We start from the raw sequence: 17,861 nt of genomic DNA, 5'->3' as shown, positions 1-17,861 counted from the left end.
TCAGGCACCTCTGTACTGGGTTAGACAATAGAGTCGCAATAAATTTGATAAGTGTGAGCTGACAGCTGCTGTTTTTGTCTGTGTGTACTCGTAATGCCAAGCTAACCGGCTTCCACACACACACACACACACACACACACACACACACACACACACACAATATGATGAAGCATGTCCTGCATGGTGAATGGAGCAACTAGAGCTGAATTGATAACTATTGATGGAGTGTGTAGCAGAGACTGGCATCCCCTTTAGTGTGTGTGTGTGTGTGCGCATGCATACACCCATTTTCGTCAATCCGATTGCAGATCTGTTTTTACGTGCCCTAAACATTGCAATCTGATTCAAATGTTCATTTACACTACAAACAAAGCTTCTGCCCAAGCGTCTGTCGTCATGCCAACCATACAATAGCGGAGAAAGAACGCCACGGACGTGACACCAAATGACCTAATAGGATTTGTTGTGTTGCTTTGTTGACATATAGAAACCTGTTACCATGGTTTTTCATTTGTTCCACTGACCGACTGAATCCTGAATCCAAACTGAATTTCCTCAAACACTTCATCGAAGGGATCGTTATTACGAACTTTTCTTCCGTCCAGTCTCTCCACAATCTTTTTGTCTTTTAGTATGCTCAGCAAATTATCTGGTCTCCTCCATCGACCGGTTCTTTCCAGCGGACGCCATATTTAAGACGTGAACATATGCACCGTTGCACTTGGTATTTTTGAATCTGATAGACCACCTCTTCCAATCCGATCGGAATTTCATTCGGAACGAGCTCAATCGGATCGATAAAGGTGTTTACATGAAGGCTTTTCAGATTACTATCAGATTATTTGCTTGTATGAAAACGTAGTCTGTGTGTGTGTGTGTGTGTGTGTGTGTGTGTGCGTGCGCGTGCATGTGAGAGAGAGAGTGAGAGCGAGGGGCACACAATCAATATCCGTCTCCCCTGCATATAGTCCAGCCTAATCTTTTCCTCATGTATGAGTTGTGATGTGCGAGGAATAAGCTGTGTGTGTGTGTGTGTGTGTGTGTGTGTGTGCCCATGATGCATACTTACATGTTAACATCGGTATGTACATCCATAGTGGCCGTGTCTATCTGTCTACAAGTGTGTGTTTGCGGTATGGTGACTTTGTCCACCGTACAGATCCCGTGGTCCAAAATTCCATCACCATGGCAACACGGTACACATTTTACCCAGAATGCCCTGATGCGGCATGCTGAGGGCAGAGTGCAGGGATGCTGAGGTATCGTGCGCACACACACACACACACCCTTCCTAATGGTTATGGTGCACTCAAAAAGCAAAGCGCGAATTTGTGCTTTTAACGCAGAGTGTGAGTACACTAACTGCTAAAACCAATGTTGTGGGATCCCTGTTGCTAGGCAACTAGGAAATATGGACACTGCCCACGAGCTAGCTATTGACTGATGCTAAAGATTTAATTAACTAGCTGTTAAAACGTTTCCTCGAACAATGCAAAGGCGGAGAAAACACCACAAACCCCATCAGGAATCAAGCCGTCAACATTTCCATTAAATGTCTTGGTAAATGTTAAGAATCAACTCTGCGGTTAGAATTGTGATTACACTCTGCGTCAGACTCGCCTATCCAAAACTTCCACTTCCGAAGTCTATTACGGACGGGTTCGAGCACTCGCACGTGACGGCAGCGATCGATCGGGACACGATAAATGCATGAACAGCTCTTTATTTGGGCTAAGAGTCAACAAAGTTTTAAAGGTGTGAACGTGATCAACTTGCGACGTTAACATCGCTCAGGAATTCAAGCTGTCAAAATGACCAAAACAAACTTCTCGCTCACATGGAATCGTATTTTTATGTTTATTATTATTATTATTATTATTATTATGTTTACATTTTATTATGTTACGTTAGGTTATGTTTACGTGGACATGTGACTATTAATCTCATGGTTAAAAAAAGCAGCTGTCTGAGACCAGTGACTCATTTTAAGTGCATGCATGTGCACTGTAGCTTATATGCAGTGCATTCCTCAAATTAAAGCAATTTGCCATGACGACATGACTCAAACAGCCCATAATTAAACGCCGGGGAAAGTAGTAATTAAAAATTGCTCACAGACAACTGAACAGCGTTTGACTTGGCTGGACTGAATTAGAAATGCTGTCCTTTTGTCGTTGGTCTGAGTCAAGGAGGTGTGGCCTCTGCAGCTGTCACTGGAGGAGGTGTGGCCTCTGTAGCCATCAGTCTGAGTGAAGGAGGTGTGGCCTTACGTCTGTCAGTGAAGGAGGTGTGGCTCTCCCATTAAATGTGTATAGAGACATTCTAAAGAGAAATAAAGCTTGGAAGGAAGTAGGAGTGATCGAGGACTGATCAAACTTAAATACATTTTAAACAAAAGTGGTGTGTAAAAATCGTATAGTGGACTGTAGTCTAGACATTTCGGCTACTACCATTTCTCATCGGAACTTTAAAAAAAAAAAAAAAAAAGCTGGATGGTACACGCCCACAAAAGGCAAACTACAAACCACATGAGCGGCTTATGACCTGCGAGTGTGAATACAGGGTAAAAGGAGGCATATCCAGAGTACTACTCCACTCCGTTTGGGAGATCGTATGGATCCACACTGTCAATAAGACTAATTTTGTCTCTATAATGTCGCTTGGCATCCGTCTGAAGTTTGCCGTGTTACAGCCCTTTTTCCTTTTAAGCATGACAAGCCTGGAATAGCACGAACACAAAAGTCATGGTGTGTGTGGACGTGTTTGTAGCATGCAAATAAAGAACTAGCCCTTCCAAAATGGTGGGATGATCCCATAATGCAGTGCGGAGTGATGTAGATTCACAAGCCTAACTGGGTTGCTTTGCTGATATATTATTCCCTGAATACAGACTGAGTGGAGAGAGCAAGGAGTAGTTGTTTTTGTGTGTGTGTGTGTGTGCGCGCACTTGTGTGTGTGTGTGTACACTAAATCACTGCAGGGAAGCCCAGGAGGATGGTCTTGCTTACGTCTTCTTCTCTCTTATATGCTAATAAGGGGCGGGCCAGATTCCAGTTATGGGAATGAAGTGCTCTAAGGGCCTTGGCCTCTGGGGCTGAGTGTGTGTGTGTGTGTATATTGGGAGGGGTCTTTCTGGGAAGAGACCAAGCTTATTGTATTTGCAAAAATAAGGTGTGTCTCTCATCTATTAACTACTTTGATTAAGCATTAGACTGAACATCTAATATGTAAACATCTAATATATAAAATATTAAAGCACTACAAAGCCCATTGTACATTTTAGGACATACAAAAAAAAAGCACAATTACACATAAAAAATATCATCACAATTATTGTGCTTGTATATATATATATATATATATATATATATATATATATATATATATATATATATATATATATATATAAATAACATATATACACGCACATACATATATACATACACACATTCCAGACACCTTAACAGCCCTTCTTCTTCTGTGCTGGAGTTCAGACTCCATAAGAAAACAAATACAGTAGAGCATCACTTCGAGAACCGTCTACATAGTTTGGAGAAGGAACCTTAGCTCACCTCTGAGGCAAGACAGACCTGCCAAAGCCTATACTACAGATATGACTTACGCTGCCATAACAAAAGATGTCCACACACGCACCGTAGAGGCATGTGTGCAGCGGCGCTGGCGTCGGTCGGGTTGGAGATTAGATTATTGTCTGCCGCACCAGCATGCTGACATGGTTTCTCAGCCACACACATACAGTACGTAATTGTTTAATGTGAGCAAACTAGTTATTAGATCCGCTCACGCTTTTCTGTCGTCTGTGTCAAGATATGAACCGACAAGTGACTGAGTGCCAGAGATTCGATTTTATATGCCCTATGGGATAATAAGACATCACTGATACAGCACTGCACCGTTTCTTTCTTTCTTTCTTTCTTTTAATTGAACTATGCTGTCCTAATTACAGAACATCAAACGTAGAAAGTGAGAAATGGCTGAGAAATGCATGAAAGGTAGCTTTTGCTACTAAAGGAAGAGTTTTGCAAAACATTAAAATTACAACAGTCGGTCGGCTAAGACCATGTTTTGTGCACGATTTGCGTCTTTTTTGCGCCGGAGGTTTATATAGCGAACACGCATACACAGCATGTTTACGACACGATAAGACTCACCATCCATCCATTTTCCATACCGTTTATCCTCCACAGGGTCACAGGGAGCCTGGAGTCCCAGGGGCACAAGGCCGGGGGACTTGCGGAGGCATGTCCAGGGTGTCCCCTGCCTTGTGCCCCGAGTCCCATGGGATAGGCTCCAGGCTCCCTGTGACACTATGTAGGATAAGCGGTACAGAAGATGGGATGGAAGGATGGATGGATGGATGGATGATGCACAGTATAAAACTATACCTCCAGTTCTCTTTGCAGAACAGACCATTCTCGTTGGCCGTCCAATCCTTCCTCCACATTTTCCGTTTCCGTACAAAACGGTGCAGAAACCACTACCACGGCCAGTTCCTCAGGTCCATCTCGACACTCACATGATGAACAGCTGAACAGTTGATGAACAGAAATAAAGCGCACTAGCTCTGAATGACTACTTTTGGTGTAATGAGGAAATAAAAAATTTTCTGTTGATCCATTCCTTTAAGTCTTGCAGCAGTAAAAAACAAACAAACAAAAAAACAACAACAACAACAACAACAACAAGAAGCAACCTTGGAATGAGGATTCGAGCATGTGTGTCTTCACCAAAAAGCCAATTTGCTGACCAGGCTGGAATTTTAAGTGCATCCTGATTCTCTGATGGTGCATTCAGGACACGTTACACAATCTCCAGCGGGTTCCCTCCAATATGTTTTGACCTCCAGAAAGAATGCAAGCCATTTCCTCCAGCTGTGAGCTTCGAATCTTCAGCCAGACATCACAATCCCTTCCTGTCTAATGTGGACCATGTACAGTGTTGCTTCCTCACAGATCTGGCAATAGGTTTGCGTGATATTGATTTCTCCTTGCTTGAGCGTTCCCGTTAAAAAAAAAAAAAAAAGATCTCGATTAGCGATTGAATCATCCACAACGACGGAAAAAATGACACACGGAAACAAAACCCCAAGCCATGGAGTGCTGCTGTTGAGTGTCTTTGGGTAAATTTACAGGAAAATGACTCGTCACGGCAGCAGATTTCTGCAGGGCAAAGGATCATAAATCAACGCAAGTGCAAAACATCGGCGGCTGGGTAACTCGTATCAGTTATCCCGCTGATTGAAACCAGTTTCGTGAAAGTAGCCTTCTCTGATAAATTGTTGTGACAAAAAAAAACCTTTTTACTGCTTTTCTCTCATACTTTTTGGAGTAAGTATAGGTTCCTGAAGCAAAGGCACCCGTGATGGAGGGCTGTGAGTGAGGAACAGGTCGTGAACTGCTTGCTGGCAGTGGCAATCGAGAAAACTCAATCCGTTAGAGATTTAGTAAATTACCGGTGAGATCGTGTTCAGTATCTCAGCGTAACTATTGGCTTTGGATGGGAAGGAACAATGGATGCAGTGGAGGTTTTCTCGGGGTCAGAATTATGTAACGTGTCACGTACACGTCACATCATTACCACACAAAATACCAGTAGCTGGTTACAAGTCAGCAGTTGCTGCTAGTCACCAACATTAACATTTAGACAGTTTTGGGATTAATTCCCCAGTGACAAGCTCAGTAGTGCTCGCAAAACTGAAGCTGGGACTGTATAACTAAACCTGACAAGACAAGTAGAGAGGAGGAACTAAGTTCATTATACTTATAGAGAGAAGTAGAGCTGAGAAACAACACATGGTTTCATTTGACTTCATTTAATACATGTTTTCAGACCAAAGACTTTCCATGCGTGGAAGGCTAGCCTGGCTTTATCTGTTCGGCAAGCACGGACAAGAGAAGCTAAGACGCATCAGATAAAAGACTGCTTCTCTGTGCTGAAGTCAGACGGCGGAGACTATTAATGTTTACATAGGACGACAAAATGGACTGAAAGGAAAGACGTGTTAAAAGATACAACACGATTCATCCTGGTCTATCTTAAAGCCGCAGACGCCGGCATGTTTTCCGACAGATATTAAAATCACCCAACTTCACAGCCATCGCGTTAGGCGGAACCTATTCGACGACCGTCTCAAGACATTTGTTCGTTTGGCTTGACCGACTCATCCTTCATGGAATCCAAAACAATCGCAAGATTTAAGCATGACAAGTTTTTTTTTTGTATAAAGGTCTGACATTTTCATTTGAAAACGTATTTTAAAAAAGCGATTTAACAGCAACTGGAAAATAAGACCAAACCTACTAAACTCAGAGTAAAATCTCTTACGGTTTTCCCCTTTTAAAAAGAGCAAATTCAAGAGTTAAATGGCAAACTTGAACAACTGTCAATGTCCCTGGACATCGTGGTAGTGGAAGATCATGTAAGAACGATCAACGGGGCATGTGGTGGCTTGGCGGCTAAGGGTTACTGATCGAAAAGTTGGGGGTTCAAGCCCCAGCACTGCCAGGCTGCCACTGTTGGGCCCTTGAGCAAGGCCCTTAACCCTCTCTGCTCCAGGGGGCGCTGTATCATGGCTGACCCTGCGCTCTGACCCCAACTTCCTGACATGCTGGAGTATGCGAAGAAAAAAATTTCACTGTGCTGTAATGTATATGTGATCAATAAAGACTCATCATCATTATCAAATGTTTATATCGTACAAGTCTATCTGGCCATTTCTGTTCAAAATCTCCTGTGCCTCGCTTTATCTCCTACCTGGACACCTGCGGCCTACACTCCCCTGCAGGGAGCTGAGTAACGATGACAGCCTGTAGGAGTTGTGGTCTGGAGTGCGCACACACACACACACACACACACACACACACACACACACACACACTGCAGTAGGCATGTGTGAGTCATGTACAGCACTGGGACGGACGTGCGCGGTGCTGAATGCATTAAATGAAGCCGATCAGGGAGCTGTCAACACGGGGCACGCTAAATTGAAGCCGTAGTGAAGAGGAGTGTGCTGGAAGGTTGAAGGGTTAGAGCCGCACTCGAATTAAAAGTGAAGCACCTCCTGCGTGCTGAGCTTTCTCGTTTCATTAGTCCCTGAGCATCAGCCCAGTTTAGTGGCTAAGAAACACACGAGAGCGCGCAGTAGCTAAATGGACTCCCTACTGACTCCTCACAGGACTTTATTTTCTGTCCAAGGGTATATTTTCGTGACGTTACGAGCAAACAGGATGAGAGACGAGCTACGGGGGGGATGGGGGGAGAATCCTGAACTTCACAGGCTCTTCCGGTAACCAGAGAGCACCGATGACAAACTAATGAGGAGTGATGACACTCCTGATGAAGGGAAACGGCATGAGGCAGGGGGTCTGACGCCACGGCGGAGGACCAGCCGGACGGAGGAGGCCTTCACCGGGGGCGTTCCTTCTTATTCACCCTGCAGCTATGTTCTACATCCTAATTAAAAAATCTGCTTAATAAAGCCTTGAAAACGTGCAATTTCAGAGGAGCTGTGCAGCGATTAAGCGACTCATGGAAGAGATCCAGATTTGCATGAAAAAGAGCAAAGAGTTTTACAGTAACTTCGACTGCAACATGAATCTGATTGGTCAGAAAGCGTTGATTCGTGGTTTGTTTGTTTTTGTTTGTTTTTTTAAACAGCAGCTCGGACAGTAGTTCCAGCTTTACTACAAATAATGTGCTTGTTTTAATTACGTTACCGTTTCTCATTCACACTCGGGACTCATATGTCGGGGCGGATGTTCTACATAACCCGACGGGCCAATGAACCAACCTGTATAGCGATGCATAATGGGAACTGCGTTAAGATAAAAGCATGTTTGATTTGCTAACGGCTCGCAACGTGAATCCTGGTATAACTTGGACAAAAGACGAGGTAAAGTGCATCACTGATATTTGGTCTCACAAACTACTTTCAGAAAAACAGAGGTTTACAAAGTGTTTCACGAGCGTCTCAAGGAGATGGGCTTTGAGCGGGAATCCATGTTTCACGGAGCGATTAAACTGATCAATTATAATAACTACATCTGGAAAGCAAGTCACAATAAGCTCGTGGAGCTGCTGTCTATCCATCTTGACGGATGACCGTTTTTGGACGGAGCTCTGGAACGTAAACAGGCGCACTCTGGCCAATGAGAAGTCAGCTGACTCACAACTGACCTGAAAAGTTGCTTTGCGAAAGCGAACCGAGGAGAAAACAACGCCGCGGCAATTTAAGTCCTCGTTTCGGAACAAAGCACGGCTCTACAGGTCTGAAAACGCCCTAAGACTAATAATAAACAGATTAAAATGTGTTATTATATAACAAAGGAAAGCGTATATTTGTTTATTTGAAGTTTTCTGTAAGGAGCTGGAGGAAGGAGTCTCCAGAAGTTTCCAGGTAACATGACGGGATGTATTTCATACTTCAAGAAATAGCGCGAGAGAGGGTAAAAAAAAAAGAGAGGCTGGTAAGAGCTATAGCTACTATATAGCTACTACACCATGTGTGAGAACAGGAACTTGTCTCGTGTATATTCCATACCATTAAACGTACATATAAATGGTCACACGTCGTTCACTGACAGGTGAAAATTCATACTTGGCAGGTTTCTGTGATGTAAGCATGCGCTGTTATGGTAAAATAACGGCCTTTCTTGATGGTAACAGTAATTCTGCTCACACCATCGCACCTTACTGAACCGCACGACAAAACATTACTTGCTCGTCGTACACTCTCTTGCGCTCGTGGCATATCTTGCATTAAGCGTCGATGAATAGCTTTGGCTAATAACTTGGCAGGCAGTACATCATCTATGAGAAGAGATAAAGCAGATAAAGAGCTTATAACTCGTAAGGAAAGTGTTCAGAACGAAGCCTCCCCCTCTCGATCCTGTCATTCGCAATACATTTTCCCAGCAAATGCAAACAGAATCCAGAACTGTTACGACTCTCATACCTCTCTCACACACACACACAAAGAGCAACACCCTACCGTGCTCTGGGGTCAGACAGAGGTAGAGAAACGGGAGGGCTGAGAGAAAGAGAGAGAGAGAGAGACAGAGAGAGATGAGAAAGAGACGTTACTGTACACTCTCACAAAGAGTGTCTGACGGTTCCTCCTCGCCTCTTTCTCTGGGTTTTCTATAGCGCTTTGAAATCTGTAGGCCGCTGCAGCGCTGAATGAATGCGAGTCTTCAGACTGATGATATCTGTACTATGCGTGCTGGGCTCTGTGAGCAGGCTCTGTATACTCGAGAGGGTGATCTGATTGGTGCTTTGTGAGAAAGATCATTACAAGCAGAATCCCAGCGTGCGATATAGAAAACAGCAGTGGAAAGAATGGTGAGGATTACAGATACTTACAGATACTCAGACACATTCTCGCGCGACAGAGGCATGCCGTGTTCGCGATTACGCAGATTAGTGCGGTGCTAGCTTGGCAGATTTGCGTTATGAGCTCAGGTCAGCCAGGACCTTGAGCAGAGGTGTTCGACTTGAAACCCGCCGTACAAAAGTACAGGAACGGATCGTCTTAACGTAAATAGCACTTAATATCTGGTTGCATATCCCTTGCACACCTGGTGGGCAGCGAGAAGAAACACCTATCAGGCACGTGTTCCAATACTATTTGACCACTTGAAAAACAAAAATGCGTGGGTTCAAAATAAAAGTTGCCATGTTTTAAGTTTAACTTTAACACTCCTAGATGTGAACACGAGTAAATGAAAGCTGAAATTCTGATCGGTCGTCTTTTCATCTCGAACGCAAACGTCTTCAACGTATAGCGAAAACAACAGAATTGGCCTTGCTGTTCCAATACTTTCGAAGGGTAGGAAGGACTGTAGGAATAGGGGATCAGTCCAGACTGAGCGGGTTGTGAAATTTTTGAGGCGTCGCAAATGGACAAAATAAAATGGGCTAAGATGCACCGTAAGGCGGTAAGGAACATGTACACGTTAATAGAGAAAAATGCAATTCAGTCTGTACGTATTTAGAACAAAATCAGTACGTTTACATGGACAACGATATTCAGATATTAACCCAATTAAGACGATACTCTGATTAAGAAACTACCATGTAAACAGAGATTTCTGAGGACCTTAATCCGGAAAAAAAAAAAAATGTCTAGACAATGCTAAGTGAGGGAAAAGTAACAACTCTTACTCGGTACGCCGTTCATGATGATCAGCCGCTACTGTTCATAGACGAGGGATTCCGACGCGAATATAAAGAATAAAGCGTACTTTACTCGCAGCCACACATAACTGAAACAAAATCTTGCTCTTATTCAGTGCAACACTATTCCATCCGTGGCAAAAAAAAATCCAACTAGCTACCATAATAAAGAACGAGCCTAGTAGCCTAGTTTATTTACTCACGTAATTGAACTGGGCGGACGTAAACAGAGCTAAATAAAATGCTCTGTGGTGTCCCTGACTGATTTATACTACGTAGGTTACTCATTTTTGTAGCAGTACCGGAATCAGAATCAGCAAATACCAAAAACAGACTTGTACTCGGTCTGAAGGGGAGAAAAATAAATAAATAAATGGTATAAGCCTCCAATATTTGTCCTGGCTGACTTCTCAGGTCTTCATGCCTGGATTGGATCCTGCCTCACTTGGTTAAAAATCAATCAATCATCGGCCAAAAGAATAAACGCGAGTTTAAATGTATAGACATGTAATGTCTAAGTAACATATTAATTCATCTATCAGCAGGAGAAACGACTGAACAACTGAATTAACGGACAATACAAGCAAACTCTGCGATATTCGGAGGAGCTCGCAAGACGTGCCGTGTGACGTCATTACAACATGCGACCGAAGCGGTCTTCGGTTCACGTGTCGAACACGAGCACAGTTGAAAGGTCTCATTTGCCAACAAACGTCACTGCGAATGATCGTGCAAAATTCATGAGGTTTTCTACAAAAAAAAATTATTTTAAAAAAGCATGCATAAAAACTCCACAAGTTGTGTCGCAAATTAAAAAAAGAAAAAGGAAAACAAAAAAAAAAAGAGAGAGAAACACAAAAGCAAGCATTTTTGACTGCAACAATCGCGCACACACAAACAAACTGTACGGACTGAACAGCTCTTCTCCTTCATTACCATGACGTTTACTATAAATACTTCAATACGTACACTTCTTAGAGATCTCCACTGTTCCTCATGGCTGCAGGACACGTCTGTGGTTTGGAATCGTGGTTGATCTGAAACAGAAACGTAAAACACATTTTTTTTTTCCCACTTAACGCAAGTCTGGTTTAGCATTAAATAGTTCCATTCATGCGAATGCTGAATAATTGTCATGTGCAGGTAAATACGCTGGGCCTAATGTGCACGGGTGATTAGACTGGGCTCTTTCATGCTGGTCAGCTGAGCTTTCAATATGCTCAGTGTTATTATGACAGCTGGGAGAGACAAGAGAGTGAGAGAGAAAGGCCAAAAGCCAGGGAACAGAGAAAATATCTACAGAATAACATTCACGGCATTCCTGACGCCCCGTCCTTTTATTTCCTCCGTGGCCTCGCTCTTTTCCCTGGCTTTTGGGATCAGCTGGTATGCTGCCATGGCCCTAATAACTACCTGAACGCGAGGCGAGGGAGTGGGAAAGAATGAAAAAATGTGAAGGGGAAAAGGAAACCCGAGAGAAAAAGACGGGGGCGAGAAGAACCTAAAGTTGGAAAATACACACGCTGCTGAATTACTTTGAGGAAGCGTAGCAGTACGTGCGCTGCTCAAATCCCTGTAGTGATCGGCATTCATTTCCTACGTGTTCCCCTGATAACGCCTGCATGCGCAAACTGCTACTATGACAAAAATGGTCAGCTTTATAGGCTTTGCCTACAAGAAAGCTCCGCTAATGGAGAAAAACGAACGGTACTTAGAATAATTCACCTGGTTTAAATGGTGTTTAATAGCAACCCTGTTATTGCGTCCTGAATAAGTCCCTACGGCTATTGTTTTCCATTTTGCATAGCTACATCTAGCTAATCTAGTCAAAAAGCAGGCTCTAATTTATCAACAAATCAGTATGATGTCATAAGGGTTCTTTTTCCTAAATGTATTAGCTAACCCACTGGGCAAATAAAAGTGCCAGTGTGCTGCACGCTCCCAGGTTTTGGTTGCCTGGAAACCTAAATGGTTCTGCAAAAAATGGTAGCTACTATACTATACTATAATATAATATATACATACTATAATACAGTAAAGTACTATACTATACTATAACATACTATAATATACTGTACTATACTGTACTATAATATAATATATAATATAATACAATAATGTACCAGTCCCTCCATCGTACCTGCGATTTCACGAATGATGAAATTACTGCAAAATCAAGCAAACGCTGCAACATTCGGAGGAGTTTGCGATTTTTCAAAATTACCGCAGATTTGGGCCAAGACGCGTCGTGTGACGCCATCGCAACACGCATTCCACCAAAGCCTTCTCTGATTCACACGCGATGAACATGAGTACAGCTAAAAGGTCTCATTTAACATACATCAACAAACATCACTGAGAAGGACCACGCAAAACTATTCGGTGCGATTGCAATTTCGCCAACTCAAGTAGTCCATCCACCCATCCATCCATCTTCTACCGCTTACTCCTTTTCAGGGTCGCGGGGGAACCTGGAGCCAATCCCAGGGAGCATCGGGCACAAGGCGGGGTACACGCTGGACAGGGTGCCAGTCCATCGCAGGGCACAATCACATACACACTCACACACCCATTCATACACTATGGACACTTTAGACACGCCAATCAGTCTACCATGCATGTCTTTGGACTGGGGGAGGAAACCGGAGTACCCGGAGGAAACCCCCGCAGCACGGGGAGAACATGCAAACTCCGCACACACATGGCCCCGGCAGGCCTCGAACCCCGGATCCTGGAGGTGTGAGGCGGACGTGCCAACCACTAAGCCACCGTGCGCCCCCAACTCAAGTAGTTTTCCGGAAATAAATAAATAAATAAATAAATAGAATCACAAAAATTGCATCGCAGAATTGAAAAAAAAAAGAGCCGCAGCAAAATCAAGCATTTTTGTCCGCAACAATCACAAAAAAAAAACGGGAGACGAAATCCTGTTTTCGATTTCCTGTGAAGTACAATTAGCTGTTAATCTAGAAAAGATAGCGTACTACAGTGTGCGAATTAATAGAAATTAAACCCGTGCTTTCAGCAGGAATTACTGTCAGAGCTGCGGTTATAGAAATTTAACCGACTGAGAATTCGATAGCGCTGTGCTAGATCATATATTTAATCCTAAAAGCAATAACATAAATCTGGCTTTATGAATTAATAGGTCCATCACGCGCGGTGTATTAAATTGATCATCCTGCCCTGCTTGAACGTCCCAACACGAGCCTGCAGGGGGATCAGTAACAATAAGCTACAATCACTGGACGTGGGTGCATTATTTATACACTTGTCCGCCGCCGAGCTGTGCTTCTACGAGTGCGTACGTGTTTATATACTTGTCATACGATTACTTTTTTTGCATGATGCGACCCCGCATGTTGGTCGACGTGGTCATGAGCAAAGCACGCACTCTTAAACGGGTCGGGTCGAGCTGACGCGCCGAGAGATGGTCGGATCGAGTCTGTAAATAAAGGAGCAGGATGTTGTGGTTTCTCGGTGTTACGTCTGGCTTTGGATCACTATGAAAACAAACAGGGAAAACAACTTAAAATAGTCGCGGTAGAGGAAAAACACCTAACGAGCACGACGATCCGAAACCAGATCCAAATCCAAAGCGTTATCGCAAGACCAGCTTCTGTAATAACACGGTATACGAGCGAAGGAAATCTCTGACGTGTCCACTGTGTGTTTAATCAGTCTCAGACCTTTCCTCGGGCTTTGAACGCTTTCATGAATTGCTGTCATTTATCCGGATCATCTTACGAAGCGATGTCTGATCGTGTTCCAAATGAAATAACTAGTGCACCCCATGTCACCAAGAGCACTTCTGGATTAATCCAGATCATACATCTTAGACTGTTCCAGATGAGGAACTAGTGTACACTACGAACCTTAGCACTGAATCCATCCACGTTATACAATCTTAAAAGGAGTCATATTATTCTTTTCAATGTTTTCCTTTTGTAATGTATCCGTTTGTGTACGTACAAGAGCTGCAACGTTACAAAGCTCATGGTCTCATAACAGAGAACACTGCTCACGTCCCAAATGAAACCGGCACTGTCTCCTATGTGATAAAGAGGAGCTGTGTGTTAGGGCAGGGTGTATCTGACAGAACCAGGCTATGACTTGCTCGGTCTCACATGCGGAGCAGCTCTCTCGGTCGTCGCCGTTTCCACACGGAGTAACATGAGCACGAAGGAAGGAGTCGTTCACCGCAGAGTGGATCCACACGGCGCAAGTAGCGCACTTCAAAGCATCCCTAACCCCTTACGTTTACGAGACTCAGCAACTCTTTGAGAGCCATGCTGTAACCACAGTCTTCCCCCTCTTCCTCCCTCATTCACGGAACGCCAGATGGACGGAGCAGAAAAGCCGGGAGAGTCGCAGGCTTGCTGGGTGGCCTCGTCCCAAACCGGCTACAACCCTCAACAATCACGAGTGAGAGGTCTGCTAAAGTAGTGCTCTAGAAGGATGAACAAATTCAGTCTACAGGATAACTTCGATGGAAAAAAGGATATAAATCTACATGTGCTATAAGTAAGGAATACTTCTACACTCTGGATCAAGTGGACTTCCTGTCAGCACCCAGAGGGAGATTACGGTCCTGTAGCACAGTTTCCAGTAGCTTCTTTTTTTACCACAGCAATTTCTGAGCGTTTATCATTTTTATTGATTCAAAGAATGTTAGCAAAATAAAATGTAAAAAAATAAAGACGCTATTGTGATGAAAGCACCATTTGGAAAAAAGGCCGAGACAGGCTCACCCTCCCCCGCTTGCACTCTTTCTCTTTCGTTCTCTGCTAGCCAGCCATCCATTGGTCGTTTGTTCCCATGCCAGAAGGCAGAAACTTACAAAGGCAAATATTGACTGACTCCCAACTGTCTGTGTCTACAGTGTGTACTTGTAGTGGAGCTCGCTCAATGCTGTGACAATGCAAGACATTAAAAATCCATAAAGTCTTACTCTGCGCCCACACGGGCGAGCGGAAATGTGACCGATAATGACCGGTCGTTTTCTGTGTACGAGTGCGACACCGGGAGCCGATTCCAGCGATAACGGCAAGTGATACCTGAATTGAGATTTTTTTTTTCCAGATACATGCAAATTACATAAGGTGCAGTAAAGCGATGAATACATACAACTGCTATGGCGCGTCCTATCTATCTATCTATCTATCTATATCTATATATATATATATAAAAAAATCACGTTTTTTATTTAGTACTGTCCTGAATAAGCTATTTCACATAACAGATGTTTACATATAGTCCACAAGACAAGATAATAGCTGAATATATAAAAATTACCCTGTTAATACCGTGTATCGTTACCTGGATGATCCTGGATGAAAACGACGTCCTTTCAAGTTAGCCGCAATTCAGGGATGGCAACTGCATGAATGGTGGGTTCGTTATTATTCTTAATGAAAAACACAACAACAACAAAACAGTACAACGACAAACTCGCTTATATTAAACCCAGAACTTCTGAAAGCAAATCGTCCGCCATCGTCTTGTCAGTCAGCTCGCCTCGCTCTCATCACGTGATTAATTAAACCCGATCTGTGCTGAGACTCGGACTCGTTCGGCTCATGCTGAAGCGTCCGTTCTCTAACTGAACTGAATGATATTTATTACTATAAAAAAGCAAATCGACAGTGTGGAGCGGTGCCGCGGTGGGCAAGCGATGTAACCCGTGTGCGGCCCGAACACCGTATAACACCGGGCAGTTTGATTGACAAACAGATTCACGAGACGAACTTACAATCACCTCTTGTTCCATTCATTTATTTTACAATTTAATATTAGAAATATCAAAAACAGATTTTGTGCAATAGTATATTATTTGAAATTATTACTTGGTAGTCATTCACACGGGCCACGTTTAAACTCATAGTGTACGTATTATTTTAGTATTTTTCACCATCCTTACCATCTGTACTAAGCGCTAAGCAAATTTCCCCATCCATCTACCTTGGCTAAACAAACCAGCATTGTGTCTCATATTGCATACGCATGTACCATACTAAACCATTACTGAGTACTAACACTATCCGGTTTTCCCATTACAGTTAGCGTCAGAATTTTAAAAACCTTTCATGTCACCTTCAAACCTACCGAAAGATCTGTTTTGCGTACCGGTCTTCTGGATTATCTAGAGTAGTAAATATTTTTGAATGTAACACTGGAGTTTTCCATAAGAGACGCAGGTCATGACGGCAATCACGATGACGGCGGGACGTTTTAAGAGAGACAGAGCTGGTCAGTGTGTTTAACATCACTGTGCCTGAAATCACTTGGAAACGTGGTGGATAGGGATGTTTCAGCTCGGATGTACCATCTAGCGAATGTCGGGTTGTTTTCCTGTAACGACACACTTCACAGCAGACTGGTAAGCCCTTTGGACTGGTAAGGTTTTCAGTCAGCTATGTTACACATGCTTACGTCCATCTTTTCTTTCCCAACCCAGGCGGACGAACGAGGCTTCACTGATCTGCTGTGTACATGTTCAACCAAACCTACGCTACAACGCAGTAAAGCCCAGAGTAGTCTGACTCCACATTCTCTCCCAAAACACAAACCAGAGCTCCTGATACAGATCTGTCTCGAAGGCTCGGAGACAAACAACGCTAATGTCGGCAGTTGGGTTTACAACGCTGAGAGGGGAAAATGCCAAACTAAATGAACCGCTGTAAATGATGGAGAACATTCCAGATCTTTCCCAGAGACCACACATCACCCTTGTGTCGTGGGATCGCTGGGTTTTTAGAGAGCGTTTCTTTAGAAATGTAGTCCCACTATGCATTTTGAATTCAAACCAGACTTTCGAAGGAAGAAGCGGAAGTAGTAGAACATAGTTTTTATGCTTGGTTGAGATGGAGAAGTATGTGATTATGGGTGATGGAAACAAGTTCCTGGAAGAAATAGTGTGCAGCAAGTTGACAAATTCCTACTACAACTACCTTACTTACCTTACAGTAGGCCAAAGGCAGTAATATGTCCGAACTCTCAGTATTCGGAACAGTAGGCGAGGAATACCCCGATGCCCTAATGCTTCCGCCTCGATTCTGCATCATGTCCAGCTTGTGTTCATACTACACACGTATACTGAGCAGTACGTACTGTATCACCGGCCGAGCAGTACCGTAGGTACCGTCACAGTACGCCATTTCAGACGCAGCCAGAGTGTGCACTTTAGCGCGATACTAACGATCTCTCTGTAAAGGCAGCCCGTGGAGACATTTTAATGGTTCATGAACTAATATTGTCGTATCGCACACCTCTAACCTCGGACTTGCATGGTGACCGCACCACATAAATAATAAACTAATTAGGAGAACGCTACAATCGTTTGACATGGTGAAGTTTTCTATAAGGAGATAAGGAGTCTAGTTAACATTTATGGAAGGAGTCTCCAGTGTAAGAGCTTTGTAGTAGTCTTCAGAATAGAGGGCTTTAACTATAACGCAACATTAATTGTAACTATAAATGAATTTAAAAAAAAAGATGGTGGTGTTCTTTAATAAATAAAAATTTGTAAGAGTCAGTAAACAAAACCGCAGTAGTCATGACGAGCAGAAATAACAAGAATTGTAGCCTAAATACAAGAATTGTAGAATTGCAGCCAGAATTGTAGTAACGGAAATACTGTATCAAAACAGTATTTCCGTATTTTTTTT

At 43.3% G+C, this 17,861-nt stretch overlaps 1 protein-coding gene across 2 annotated transcripts in view; it reads right to left on the bottom strand.

The window, feature by feature from the left end:
* Positions 1-17,861, bottom strand: part of sipa1l3 (signal-induced proliferation-associated 1 like 3) — a 100,831-nt gene that overhangs the window by 53,225 nt on the left and 29,745 nt on the right. For both annotated transcript variants that reach the window (XM_053622686.1, XM_053622688.1), the window contains exon 2: positions 11,164-11,231. The gene's annotated coding sequence lies outside the window, so the exon portion shown is untranslated. The remainder of the gene's footprint in view (positions 1-11,163; positions 11,232-17,861) is intronic.

The sequence above is a fragment of the Ictalurus furcatus genome, chromosome 4 (genome assembly GCF_023375685.1).
Source record: "Ictalurus furcatus strain D&B chromosome 4, Billie_1.0, whole genome shotgun sequence".
Classification (NCBI taxonomy): Eukaryota; Metazoa; Chordata; class Actinopteri; order Siluriformes; family Ictaluridae; genus Ictalurus; species Ictalurus furcatus.
Note: the sequence above shows the minus strand (reverse complement) of the source record. Positions and strands in the feature narration are given on the sequence as shown.